This window comes from Anomaloglossus baeobatrachus, unplaced genomic scaffold (assembly GCF_048569485.1).
Source record: "Anomaloglossus baeobatrachus isolate aAnoBae1 unplaced genomic scaffold, aAnoBae1.hap1 Scaffold_463, whole genome shotgun sequence".
In the NCBI taxonomy this organism is placed as follows: Eukaryota; Metazoa; Chordata; class Amphibia; order Anura; family Aromobatidae; genus Anomaloglossus; species Anomaloglossus baeobatrachus.
Genome location: NW_027443971.1, coordinates 109360 through 122244, shown reverse-complemented (window position 1 = coordinate 122244; position 12885 = coordinate 109360). Strand labels below are relative to the sequence as shown.

Sequence of the window (12885 nt, the reverse complement as noted above, 5' to 3'; positions counted from 1 at the left end):
CTGAGGCTTACCAGGGTCCCAACCTAGCAAGTTCAGACTCCCTCCAGGGTGTCCATTCCTGGGGCACATTGCACCATAACCCCCACACTTACTCAGTCTAATAGCCTCAATCCTGGTAGGGCCATGGTTTCCTCTAGATGGATATACTATCCTCCCAAAGTACTAACAAGTGCAACCTTCCAGTGTGCATTGCATCATTGTACTAAGGTGGCCGGAGCCTTAAACCACCTTTTCGAACGATACTACACTTGATCTTAGCCAAAGAACAGATACTACACTTGATCTTAGCCAAAAGGCCGAGAAGCGATAACCAGAATTGGTTTGGGCCTCGAGTGGCACCCTGGCCTATGCCGGACACATCTTAGGGAGAGAGAGCGAGAGGGAGACAAACCCACGCCTACACAAGACATTTTGTCACCCAAGCCAACCCTTGAAAAGGCTGCTTTGCAGAGCCAAAACAAGAAGAATGGTGCGTTTTGCAGCCGCCGCCCACTGCAATGAATCTGAATAACTCCTCCTTTAGGGCGCAAGCAACTCCCCTCCCCCTTGCAGTCTTTCCAATTCACGATACAAAAAGACGGACAGGACAGGTTGCCTGACTTTCCGTCACTGCCACCCTTTGCCATCCTTACCCGTAGAAAGCCCTTTCATCATCCCCAAACCCTAATCTTTTCCCTTTCCTTCCCAGCCCCCAAACCCTGCCCTCTGTACCTTTCTCACCACCCGCTTCCCTTCTCCTGTCATCCCCCTACCACCCGGGAAAAAAAGAGATTGCCCCCTCCTTCCACTAGCCCACCCTCCCACCCAAAGAACAACTTCTTCTGCGCAGCTTGTTTTCTAGGCAGCAGCGCTATTGTGATGTCATCGGGGGGCATTGTGACAAGCCGCCAGTGTTCCGTCTCTTCATGTTGTGCACAGTTCAAACGGAAAATACATCAACAGGCAGACTACAGAAAAGCTTACTATCAAAGGTTAGAGGGGGGCTTTCTCAGAGGGCTTTTTACAGTTTTTCTATTCCCAATTAGCCGTTTAAGTGTACTTATTGAAAGTAGTAATTCTTTCATAGGCCGCCCTTTCTTAGTATTTGACGTTCCTTATATTGCGGTATGAGGCTTCGCAGTAGGTTGCAAACATTCATCACCCATGACTGTCCCCAATTGAGCTCAGAAGCTCAATGTCTATCATGACCTCTCTTTTAGAATGTCCAAGAGCAAGCAAACTATTCCTCCAGGAGAGGGCGCCAACAGACTACTAAAGAGATCATCATTACTCAAAGAAAACCCCAAAAACCAATGCATGATAGGAATAAACAGGTAACTTTCTTTGGAGTGGAAGCGGAGAGATCGCACCAGATGCCAATTCTAGATGTTATCACACCTGTGGTCACTGCAGCAGCAGGTGAATCCACTTTGTCCAAAAGGGATCTATTCCATTCAATTGCAAATGATCTAGATAAGACAGAGAACTGCAGCACGGGGACATAGCCGAGTTGGTCAGGTTGAGTGGTGATGAGTTTGCTATTTGGATGAATAAAGAAAGTCAAAAGTGTGAAAGATAAAAAACAAAAGGAGGAAGTGTGAAAAGTGAATGGGCCAAATTGAGGTGCATATGAAGACGTATGCTTTCTTCCAATTCATTAAATCGGGCTAATATGAATCAGGTGAATTGAGTTCTGCTTTTGGAAACTGGGTTAAGAAGGGGTGCACCGTTCCTGGAGGTACTGCAATACCAGGTCAATGCGTGGAGTGGACAGAGCAAGCTCTTTTTCCATCTCCCTGTTCTAAAAATCCATTTAATATATGGTCCCCAGATAGGGGACGTATCAGATATTAAACTGATAAGAACAGATACTACACTTGATCTTAGCCAAAAGGCCGAGAAGCGATAACCAGAATTGGTTTGGGCCTCGAGTGGCACCCTGGCCTATGCCGGACACATCTTAGGGAGAGAGAGCGAGAGGGAGACAAACCCACGCCTACACAAGACATTTTGTCACCCAAGCCAACCCTTGAAAAGGCTGCTTTGCAGAGCCAAAACAAGAAGAATGGTGCGTTTTGCAGCCGCCGCCCACTGCAATGAATCTGAATAACTCCTCCTTTAGGGCGCAAGCAACTCCCCTCCCCCTTGCAGTCTTTCCAATTCACGATACAAAAAGACGGACAGGACAGGTTGCCTGACTTTCCGTCACTGCCACCCTTTGCCATCCTTACCCGTAGAAAGCCCTTTCATCATCCCCAAACCCTAATCTTTTCCCTTTCCTTCCCAGCCCCCAAACCCTGCCCTCTGTACCTTTCTCACCACCCGCTTCCCTTCTCCTGTCATCCCCCTACCACCCGGGAAAAAAAGAGATTGCCCCCTCCTTCCACTAGCCCACCCTCCCACCCAAAGAACAACTTCTTCTGCGCAGCTTGTTTTCTAGGCAGCAGCGCTATTGTGATGTCATCGGGGGGCATTGTGACAAGCCGCCAGTGTTCCGTCTCTTCATGTTGTGCACAGTTCAAACGGAAAATACATCAACAGGCAGACTACAGAAAAGCTTACTATCAAAGGTTAGAGGGGGGCTTTCTCAGAGGGCTTTTTACAGTTTTTCTATTCCCAATTAGCCGTTTAAGTGTACTTATTGAAAGTAGTAATTCTTTCATAGGCCGCCCTTTCTTAGTATTTGACGTTCCTTATATTGCGGTATGAGGCTTCGCAGTAGGTTGCAAACATTCATCACCCATGACTGTCCCCAATTGAGCTCAGAAGCTCAATGTCTATCATGACCTCTCTTTTAGAATGTCCAAGAGCAAGCAAACTATTCCTCCAGGAGAGGGCGCCAACAGACTACTAAAGAGATCATCATTACTCAAAGAAAACCCCAAAAACCAATGCATGATAGGAATAAACAGGTAACTTTCTTTGGAGTGGAAGCGGAGAGATCGCACCAGATGCCAATTCTAGATGTTATCACACCTGTGGTCACTGCAGCAGCAGGTGAATCCACTTTGTCCAAAAGGGATCTATTCCATTCAATTGCAAATGATCTAGATAAGACAGAGAACTGCAGCACGGGGACATAGCCGAGTTGGTCAGGTTGAGTGGTGATGAGTTTGCTATTTGGATGAATAAAGAAAGTCAAAAGTGTGAAAGATAAAAAACAAAAGGAGGAAGTGTGAAAAGTGAATGGGCCAAATTGAGGTGCATATGAAGACGTATGCTTTCTTCCAATTCATTAAATCGGGCTAATATGAATCAGGTGAATTGAGTTCTGCTTTTGGAAACTGGGTTAAGAAGGGGTGCACCGTTCCTGGAGGTACTGCAATACCAGGTCAATGCGTGGAGTGGACAGAGCAAGCTCTTTTTCCATCTCCCTGTTCTAAAAATCCATTTAATATATGGTCCCCAGATAGGGGACGTATCAGATATTAAACTGATAAGAACAGATACTACACTTGATCTTAGCCAAAAGGCCGAGAAGCGATAACCAGAATTGGTTTGGGCCTCGAGTGGCACCCTGGCCTATGCCGGACACATCTTAGGGAGAGAGAGCGAGAGGGAGACAAACCCACGCCTACACAAGACATTTTGTCACCCAAGCCAACCCTTGAAAAGGCTGCTTTGCAGAGCCAAAACAAGAAGAATGGTGCGTTTTGCAGCCGCCGCCCACTGCAATGAATCTGAATAACTCCTCCTTTAGGGCGCAAGCAACTCCCCTCCCCCTTGCAGTCTTTCCAATTCACGATACAAAAAGACGGACAGGACAGGTTGCCTGACTTTCCGTCACTGCCACCCTTTGCCATCCTTACCCGTAGAAAGCCCTTTCATCATCCCCAAACCCTAATCTTTTCCCTTTCCTTCCCAGCCCCCAAACCCTGCCCTCTGTACCTTTCTCACCACCCGCTTCCCTTCTCCTGTCATCCCCCTACCACCCGGGAAAAAAAGAGATTGCCCCCTCCTTCCACTAGCCCACCCTCCCACCCAAAGAACAACTTCTTCTGCGCAGCTTGTTTTCTAGGCAGCAGCGCTATTGTGATGTCATCGGGGGGCATTGTGACAAGCCGCCAGTGTTCCGTCTCTTCATGTTGTGCACAGTTCAAACGGAAAATACATCAACAGGCAGACTACAGAAAAGCTTACTATCAAAGGTTAGAGGGGGGCTTTCTCAGAGGGCTTTTTACAGTTTTTCTATTCCCAATTAGCCGTTTAAGTGTACTTATTGAAAGTAGTAATTCTTTCATAGGCCGCCCTTTCTTAGTATTTGACGTTCCTTATATTGCGGTATGAGGCTTCGCAGTAGGTTGCAAACATTCATCACCCATGACTGTCCCCAATTGAGCTCAGAAGCTCAATGTCTATCATGACCTCTCTTTTAGAATGTCCAAGAGCAAGCAAACTATTCCTCCAGGAGAGGGCGCCAACAGACTACTAAAGAGATCATCATTACTCAAAGAAAACCCCAAAAACCAATGCATGATAGGAATAAACAGGTAACTTTCTTTGGAGTGGAAGCGGAGAGATCGCACCAGATGCCAATTCTAGATGTTATCACACCTGTGGTCACTGCAGCAGCAGGTGAATCCACTTTGTCCAAAAGGGATCTATTCCATTCAATTGCAAATGATCTAGATAAGACAGAGAACTGCAGCACGGGGACATAGCCGAGTTGGTCAGGTTGAGTGGTGATGAGTTTGCTATTTGGATGAATAAAGAAAGTCAAAAGTGTGAAAGATAAAAAACAAAAGGAGGAAGTGTGAAAAGTGAATGGGCCAAATTGAGGTGCATATGAAGACGTATGCTTTCTTCCAATTCATTAAATCGGGCTAATATGAATCAGGTGAATTGAGTTCTGCTTTTGGAAACTGGGTTAAGAAGGGGTGCACCGTTCCTGGAGGTACTGCAATACCAGGTCAATGCGTGGAGTGGACAGAGCAAGCTCTTTTTCCATCTCCCTGTTCTAAAAATCCATTTAATATATGGTCCCCAGATAGGGGACGTATCAGATATTAAACTGATAAGAACAGATACTACACTTGATCTTAGCCAAAAGGCCGAGAAGCGATAACCAGAATTGGTTTGGGCCTCGAGTGGCACCCTGGCCTATGCCGGACACATCTTAGGGAGAGAGAGCGAGAGGGAGACAAACCCACGCCTACACAAGACATTTTGTCACCCAAGCCAACCCTTGAAAAGGCTGCTTTGCAGAGCCAAAACAAGAAGAATGGTGCGTTTTGCAGCCGCCGCCCACTGCAATGAATCTGAATAACTCCTCCTTTAGGGCGCAAGCAACTCCCCTCCCCCTTGCAGTCTTTCCAATTCACGATACAAAAAGACGGACAGGACAGGTTGCCTGACTTTCCGTCACTGCCACCCTTTGCCATCCTTACCCGTAGAAAGCCCTTTCATCATCCCCAAACCCTAATCTTTTCCCTTTCCTTCCCAGCCCCCAAACCCTGCCCTCTGTACCTTTCTCACCACCCGCTTCCCTTCTCCTGTCATCCCCCTACCACCCGGGAAAAAAAGAGATTGCCCCCTCCTTCCACTAGCCCACCCTCCCACCCAAAGAACAACTTCTTCTGCGCAGCTTGTTTTCTAGGCAGCAGCGCTATTGTGATGTCATCGGGGGGCATTGTGACAAGCCGCCAGTGTTCCGTCTCTTCATGTTGTGCACAGTTCAAACGGAAAATACATCAACAGGCAGACTACAGAAAAGCTTACTATCAAAGGTTAGAGGGGGGCTTTCTCAGAGGGCTTTTTACAGTTTTTCTATTCCCAATTAGCCGTTTAAGTGTACTTATTGAAAGTAGTAATTCTTTCATAGGCCGCCCTTTCTTAGTATTTGATGTTCCTTATATTGCGGTATGAGGCTTCGCAGTAGGTTGCAAACATTCATCACCCATGACTGTCCCCAATTGAGCTCAGAAGCTCAATGTCTATCATGACCTCTCTTTTAGAATGTCCAAGAGCAAGCAAACTATTCCTCCAGGAGAGGGCGCCAACAGACTACTAAAGAGATCATCATTACTCAAAGAAAACCCCAAAAACCAATGCATGATAGGAATAAACAGGTAACTTTCTTTGGAGTGGAAGCGGAGAGATCGCACCAGATGCCAATTCTAGATGTTATCACACCTGTGGTCACTGCAGCAGCAGGTGAATCCACTTTGTCCAAAAGGGATCTATTCCATTCAATTGCAAATGATCTAGATAAGACAGAGAACTGCAGCACGGGGACATAGCCGAGTTGGTCAGGTTGAGTGGTGATGAGTTTGCTATTTGGATGAATAAAGAAAGTCAAAAGTGTGAAAGATAAAAAACAAAAGGAGGAAGTGTGAAAAGTGAATGGGCCAAATTGAGGTGCATATGAAGACGTATGCTTTCTTCCAATTCATTAAATCGGGCTAATATGAATCAGGTGAATTGAGTTCTGCTTTTGGAAACTGGGTTAAGAAGGGGTGCACCGTTCCTGGAGGTACTGCAATACCAGGTCAATGCGTGGAGTGGACAGAGCAAGCTCTTTTTCCATCTCCCTGTTCTAAAAATCCATTTAATATATGGTCCCCAGATAGGGGACGTATCAGATATTAAACTGATAAGAACAGATACTACACTTGATCTTAGCCAAAAGGCCGAGAAGCGATAACCAGAATTGGTTTGGGCCTCGAGTGGCACCCTGGCCTATGCCGGACACATCTTAGGGAGAGAGAGCGAGAGGGAGACAAACCCACGCCTACACAAGACATTTTGTCACCCAAGCCAACCCTTGAAAAGGCTGCTTTGCAGAGCCAAAACAAGAAGAATGGTGCGTTTTGCAGCCGCCGCCCACTGCAATGAATCTGAATAACTCCTCCTTTAGGGCGCAAGCAACTCCCCTCCCCCTTGCAGTCTTTCCAATTCACGATACAAAAAGACGGACAGGACAGGTTGCCTGACTTTCCGTCACTGCCACCCTTTGCCATCCTTACCCGTAGAAAGCCCTTTCATCATCCCCAAACCCTAATCTTTTCCCTTTCCTTCCCAGCCCCCAAACCCTGCCCTCTGTACCTTTCTCACCACCCGCTTCCCTTCTCCTGTCATCCCCCTACCACCCGGGAAAAAAAGAGATTGCCCCCTCCTTCCACTAGCCCACCCTCCCACCCAAAGAACAACTTCTTCTGCGCAGCTTGTTTTCTAGGCAGCAGCGCTATTGTGATGTCATCGGGGGGCATTGTGACAAGCCGCCAGTGTTCCGTCTCTTCATGTTGTGCACAGTTCAAACGGAAAATACATCAACAGGCAGACTACAGAAAAGCTTACTATCAAAGGTTAGAGGGGGGCTTTCTCAGAGGGCTTTTTACAGTTTTTCTATTCCCAATTAGCCGTTTAAGTGTACTTATTGAAAGTAGTAATTCTTTCATAGGCCGCCCTTTCTTAGTATTTGACGTTCCTTATATTGCGGTATGAGGCTTCGCAGTAGGTTGCAAACATTCATCACCCATGACTGTCCCCAATTGAGCTCAGAAGCTCAATGTCTATCATGACCTCTCTTTTAGAATGTCCAAGAGCAAGCAAACTATTCCTCCAGGAGAGGGCGCCAACAGACTACTAAAGAGATCATCATTACTCAAAGAAAACCCCAAAAACCAATGCATGATAGGAATAAACAGGTAACTTTCTTTGGAGTGGAAGCGGAGAGATCGCACCAGATGCCAATTCTAGATGTTATCACACCTGTGGTCACTGCAGCAGCAGGTGAATCCACTTTGTCCAAAAGGGATCTATTCCATTCAATTGCAAATGATCTAGATAAGACAGAGAACTGCAGCACGGGGACATAGCCGAGTTGGTCAGGTTGAGTGGTGATGAGTTTGCTATTTGGATGAATAAAGAAAGTCAAAAGTGTGAAAGATAAAAAACAAAAGGAGGAAGTGTGAAAAGTGAATGGGCCAAATTGAGGTGCATATGAAGACGTATGCTTTCTTCCAATTCATTAAATCGGGCTAATATGAATCAGGTGAATTGAGTTCTGCTTTTGGAAACTGGGTTAAGAAGGGGTGCACCGTTCCTGGAGGTACTGCAATACCAGGTCAATGCGTGGAGTGGACAGAGCAAGCTCTTTTTCCATCTCCCTGTTCTAAAAATCCATTTAATATATGGTCCCCAGATAGGGGACGTATCAGATATTAAACTGATAAGAACAGATACTACACTTGATCTTAGCCAAAAGGCCGAGAAGCGATAACCAGAATTGGTTTGGGCCTCGAGTGGCACCCTGGCCTATGCCGGACACATCTTAGGGAGAGAGAGCGAGAGGGAGACAAACCCACGCCTACACAAGACATTTTGTCACCCAAGCCAACCCTTGAAAAGGCTGCTTTGCAGAGCCAAAACAAGAAGAATGGTGCGTTTTGCAGCCGCCGCCCACTGCAATGAATCTGAATAACTCCTCCTTTAGGGCGCAAGCAACTCCCCTCCCCCTTGCAGTCTTTCCAATTCACGATACAAAAAGACGGACAGGACAGGTTGCCTGACTTTCCGTCACTGCCACCCTTTGCCATCCTTACCCGTAGAAAGCCCTTTCATCATCCCCAAACCCTAATCTTTTCCCTTTCCTTCCCAGCCCCCAAACCCTGCCCTCTGTACCTTTCTCACCACCCGCTTCCCTTCTCCTGTCATCCCCCTACCACCCGGGAAAAAAAGAGATTGCCCCCTCCTTCCACTAGCCCACCCTCCCACCCAAAGAACAACTTCTTCTGCGCAGCTTGTTTTCTAGGCAGCAGCGCTATTGTGATGTCATCGGGGGGCATTGTGACAAGCCGCCAGTGTTCCGTCTCTTCATGTTGTGCACAGTTCAAACGGAAAATACATCAACAGGCAGACTACAGAAAAGCTTACTATCAAAGGTTAGAGGGGGGCTTTCTCAGAGGGCTTTTTACAGTTTTTCTATTCCCAATTAGCCGTTTAAGTGTACTTATTGAAAGTAGTAATTCTTTCATAGGCCGCCCTTTCTTAGTATTTGACGTTCCTTATATTGCGGTATGAGGCTTCGCAGTAGGTTGCAAACATTCATCACCCATGACTGTCCCCAATTGAGCTCAGAAGCTCAATGTCTATCATGACCTCTCTTTTAGAATGTCCAAGAGCAAGCAAACTATTCCTCCAGGAGAGGGCGCCAACAGACTACTAAAGAGATCATCATTACTCAAAGAAAACCCCAAAAACCAATGCATGATAGGAATAAACAGGTAACTTTCTTTGGAGTGGAAGCGGAGAGATCGCACCAGATGCCAATTCTAGATGTTATCACACCTGTGGTCACTGCAGCAGCAGGTGAATCCACTTTGTCCAAAAGGGATCTATTCCATTCAATTGCAAATGATCTAGATAAGACAGAGAACTGCAGCACGGGGACATAGCCGAGTTGGTCAGGTTGAGTGGTGATGAGTTTGCTATTTGGATGAATAAAGAAAGTCAAAAGTGTGAAAGATAAAAAACAAAAGGAGGAAGTGTGAAAAGTGAATGGGCCAAATTGAGGTGCATATGAAGACGTATGCTTTCTTCCAATTCATTAAATCGGGCTAATATGAATCAGGTGAATTGAGTTCTGCTTTTGGAAACTGGGTTAAGAAGGGGTGCACCGTTCCTGGAGGTACTGCAATACCAGGTCAATGCGTGGAGTGGACAGAGCAAGCTCTTTTTCCATCTCCCTGTTCTAAAAATCCATTTAATATATGGTCCCCAGATAGGGGACGTATCAGATATTAAACTGATAAGAACAGATACTACACTTGATCTTAGCCAAAAGGCCGAGAAGCGATAACCAGAATTGGTTTGGGCCTCGAGTGGCACCCTGGCCTATGCCGGACACATCTTAGGGAGAGAGAGCGAGAGGGAGACAAACCCACGCCTACACAAGACATTTTGTCACCCAAGCCAACCCTTGAAAAGGCTGCTTTGCAGAGCCAAAACAAGAAGAATGGTGCGTTTTGCAGCCGCCGCCCACTGCAATGAATCTGAATAACTCCTCCTTTAGGGCGCAAGCAACTCCCCTCCCCCTTGCAGTCTTTCCAATTCACGATACAAAAAGACGGACAGGACAGGTTGCCTGACTTTCCGTCACTGCCACCCTTTGCCATCCTTACCCGTAGAAAGCCCTTTCATCATCCCCAAACCCTAATCTTTTCCCTTTCCTTCCCAGCCCCCAAACCCTGCCCTCTGTACCTTTCTCACCACCCGTTTCCCTTCTCCTGTCATCCCCCTACCACCCGGGAAAAAAAGAGATTGCCCCCTCCTTCCACTAGCCCACCCTCCCACCCAAAGAACAACTTCTTCTGCGCAGCTTGTTTTCTAGGCAGCAGCGCTATTGTGATGTCATCGGGGGGCATTGTGACAAGCCGCCAGTGTTCCGTCTCTTCATGTTGTGCACAGTTCAAACGGAAAATACATCAACAGGCAGACTACAGAAAAGCTTACTATCAAAGGTTAGAGGGGGGCTTTCTCAGAGGGCTTTTTACAGTTTTTCTATTCCCAATTAGCCGTTTAAGTGTACTTATTGAAAGTAGTAATTCTTTCATAGGCCGCCCTTTCTTAGTATTTGACGTTCCTTATATTGCGGTATGAGGCTTCGCAGTAGGTTGCAAACATTCATCACCCATGACTGTCCCCAATTGAGCTCAGAAGCTCAATGTCTATCATGACCTCTCTTTTAGAATGTCCAAGAGCAAGCAAACTATTCCTCCAGGAGAGGGCGCCAACAGACTACTAAAGAGATCATCATTACTCAAAGAAAACCCCAAAAACCAATGCATGATAGGAATAAACAGGTAACTTTCTTTGGAGTGGAAGCGGAGAGATCGCACCAGATGCCAATTCTAGATGTTATCACACCTGTGGTCACTGCAGCAGCAGGTGAATCCACTTTGTCCAAAAGGGATCTATTCCATTCAATTGCAAATGATCTAGATAAGACAGAGAACTGCAGCACGGGGACATAGCCGAGTTGGTCAGGTTGAGTGGTGATGAGTTTGCTATTTGGATGAATAAAGAAAGTCAAAAGTGTGAAAGATAAAAAACAAAAGGAGGAAGTGTGAAAAGTGAATGGGCCAAATTGAGGTGCATATGAAGACGTATGCTTTCTTCCAATTCATTAAATCGGGCTAATATGAATCAGGTGAATTGAGTTCTGCTTTTGGAAACTGGGTTAAGAAGGGGTGCACCGTTCCTGGAGGTACTGCAATACCAGGTCAATGCGTGGAGTGGACAGAGCAAGCTCTTTTTCCATCTCCCTGTTCTAAAAATCCATTTAATATATGGTCCCCAGATAGGGGACGTATCAGATATTAAACTGATAAGAACAGATTTTTTTGATTTAATGAAGCTTTCCAAAGCACCGCAAAAATGCATGACCGAAGTCACACCAAAAACAGTGCAAAGGCTAGGATTCGTGTGGACCCCTCCGTGAGAAGAGGATCCCCAAAAATCAACCCCGTCCCTCCGAGCCAGAAGGCCACAGCGAGGGTCAGGGATCTTCGGTGCTCCCCCAAGCCGAAGCCTGGTTGAGCCTTGTTGTTGCTCCCAGCGTCCACCGAGGCATCTTACCCAAGTGGAGTAGGGAGCTACTAGTCGTTGGTTTCGCAGCCGAGACTGCCCGGACCGTCAACCGGTGTTGGTTTCTCAGCCCAAGGCTGACCGGACCTCCAACCGGGTGTTGGTTTCTCAGCCCAAGGCTGACCGGACCTCCAACCGGGTGTTGGTTTCTCAGCCCAAGGCTAACCGGACCTCCAACCGGGTGTTGGTTTCTCAGCCAAAGCTGACCCGGACCTCCAACCGGGTGTTGGTTTCTCAGCCCAAAGCTGACCGGACCTCCGACCGGGATTATAAAAATTTCCCTTCTTAGCCAGAAGGCCAGGATAGGGCAATATGCTTGGAAAGTATGAATAGGCAAGGCACGGCGTGCGACAGAGTCTGAGGCTTACCAGGGTCCCAACCTAGCAAGTTCAGACTCCCTCCAGGGTGTCCATTCCTGGGGCACATTGCACCATAACCCCCACACTTACTCAGTCTAATAGCCTCAATCCTGGTAGGGCCATGGTTTCCTCTAGATGGATATACTATCCTCCCAAAGTACTAACAAGTGCAACCTTCCAGTGTGCATTGCATCATTGTACTAAGGTGGCCGGAGCCTTAAACCACCTTTTCGAACGATACTACACTTGATCTTAGCCAAAGAACAGATACTACACTTGATCTTAGCCAAAAGGCCGAGAAGCGATAACCAGAATTGGTTTGGGCCTCGAGTGGCACCCTGGCCTATGCCGGACACATCTTAGGGAGAGAGAGCGAGAGGGAGACAAACCCACGCCTACACAAGACATTTTGTCACCCAAGCCAACCCTTGAAAAGGCTGCTTTGCAGAGCCAAAACAAGAAGAATGGTGCGTTTTGCAGCCGCCGCCCACTGCAATGAATCTGAATAACTCCTCCTTTAGGGCGCAAGCAACTCCCCTCCCCCTTGCAGTCTTTCCAATTCACGATACAAAAAGACGGACAGGACAGGTTGCCTGACTTTCCGTCACTGCCACCCTTTGCCATCCTTACCCGTAGAAAGCCCTTTCATCATCCCCAAACCCTAATCTTTTCCCTTTCCTTCCCAGCCCCCAAACCCTGCCCTCTGTACCTTTCTCACCACCCGCTTCCCTTCTCCTGTCATCCCCCTACCACCCGGGAAAAAAAGAGATTGCCCCCTCCTTCCACTAGCCCACCCTCCCACCCAAAGAACAACTTCTTCTGCGCAGCTTGTTTTCTAGGCAGCAGCGCTATTGTGATGTCATCGGGGGGCATTGTGACAAGCCGCCAGTGTTCCGTCTCTTCATGTTGTGCACAGTTCAAACGGAAAATACATCAACAGGCAGACTACAGAAAAGCTTAC

At 47.1% G+C, this 12885-nt stretch overlaps 7 non-coding genes and 2 pseudogenes across 7 annotated transcripts; all 9 read right to left on the bottom strand.

The window, feature by feature from the left end:
* Positions 1-157: 157 nt before the first annotated feature.
* LOC142280839 (U2 spliceosomal RNA) lies at positions 158-308 on the bottom strand (annotated as a pseudogene).
* Positions 309-1695: 1387 nt separating this feature from the next.
* On the bottom strand, positions 1696-1886 carry LOC142280746 (U2 spliceosomal RNA). The gene has a single exon (XR_012742942.1). It is a non-coding gene; the product is annotated as a U2 spliceosomal RNA (small nuclear RNA).
* Positions 1887-3273: 1387 nt separating this feature from the next.
* LOC142280745 (U2 spliceosomal RNA) lies at positions 3274-3464 on the bottom strand. The gene has a single exon (XR_012742941.1). It is a non-coding gene; the product is annotated as a U2 spliceosomal RNA (small nuclear RNA).
* A 1387-nt stretch (positions 3465-4851) lies between these two features.
* LOC142280744 (U2 spliceosomal RNA) lies at positions 4852-5042 on the bottom strand. Its single transcript, XR_012742940.1, has one exon. It is a non-coding gene; the product is annotated as a U2 spliceosomal RNA (small nuclear RNA).
* A 1387-nt stretch (positions 5043-6429) lies between these two features.
* Positions 6430-6620, bottom strand: LOC142280743 (U2 spliceosomal RNA). Its single transcript, XR_012742939.1, has one exon. It is a non-coding gene; the product is annotated as a U2 spliceosomal RNA (small nuclear RNA).
* Positions 6621-8007: 1387 nt separating this feature from the next.
* On the bottom strand, positions 8008-8198 carry LOC142280741 (U2 spliceosomal RNA). The gene has a single exon (XR_012742937.1). It is a non-coding gene; the product is annotated as a U2 spliceosomal RNA (small nuclear RNA).
* A 1387-nt stretch (positions 8199-9585) lies between these two features.
* On the bottom strand, positions 9586-9776 carry LOC142280740 (U2 spliceosomal RNA). Its single transcript, XR_012742936.1, has one exon. It is a non-coding gene; the product is annotated as a U2 spliceosomal RNA (small nuclear RNA).
* A 1387-nt stretch (positions 9777-11163) lies between these two features.
* On the bottom strand, positions 11164-11361 carry LOC142280831 (U2 spliceosomal RNA). The gene has a single exon (XR_012743021.1). It is a non-coding gene; the product is annotated as a U2 spliceosomal RNA (small nuclear RNA).
* Positions 11362-12079: 718 nt separating this feature from the next.
* On the bottom strand, positions 12080-12230 carry LOC142280838 (U2 spliceosomal RNA; annotated as a pseudogene).
* Between the last annotated feature and the right edge of the window lie 655 nt (positions 12231-12885).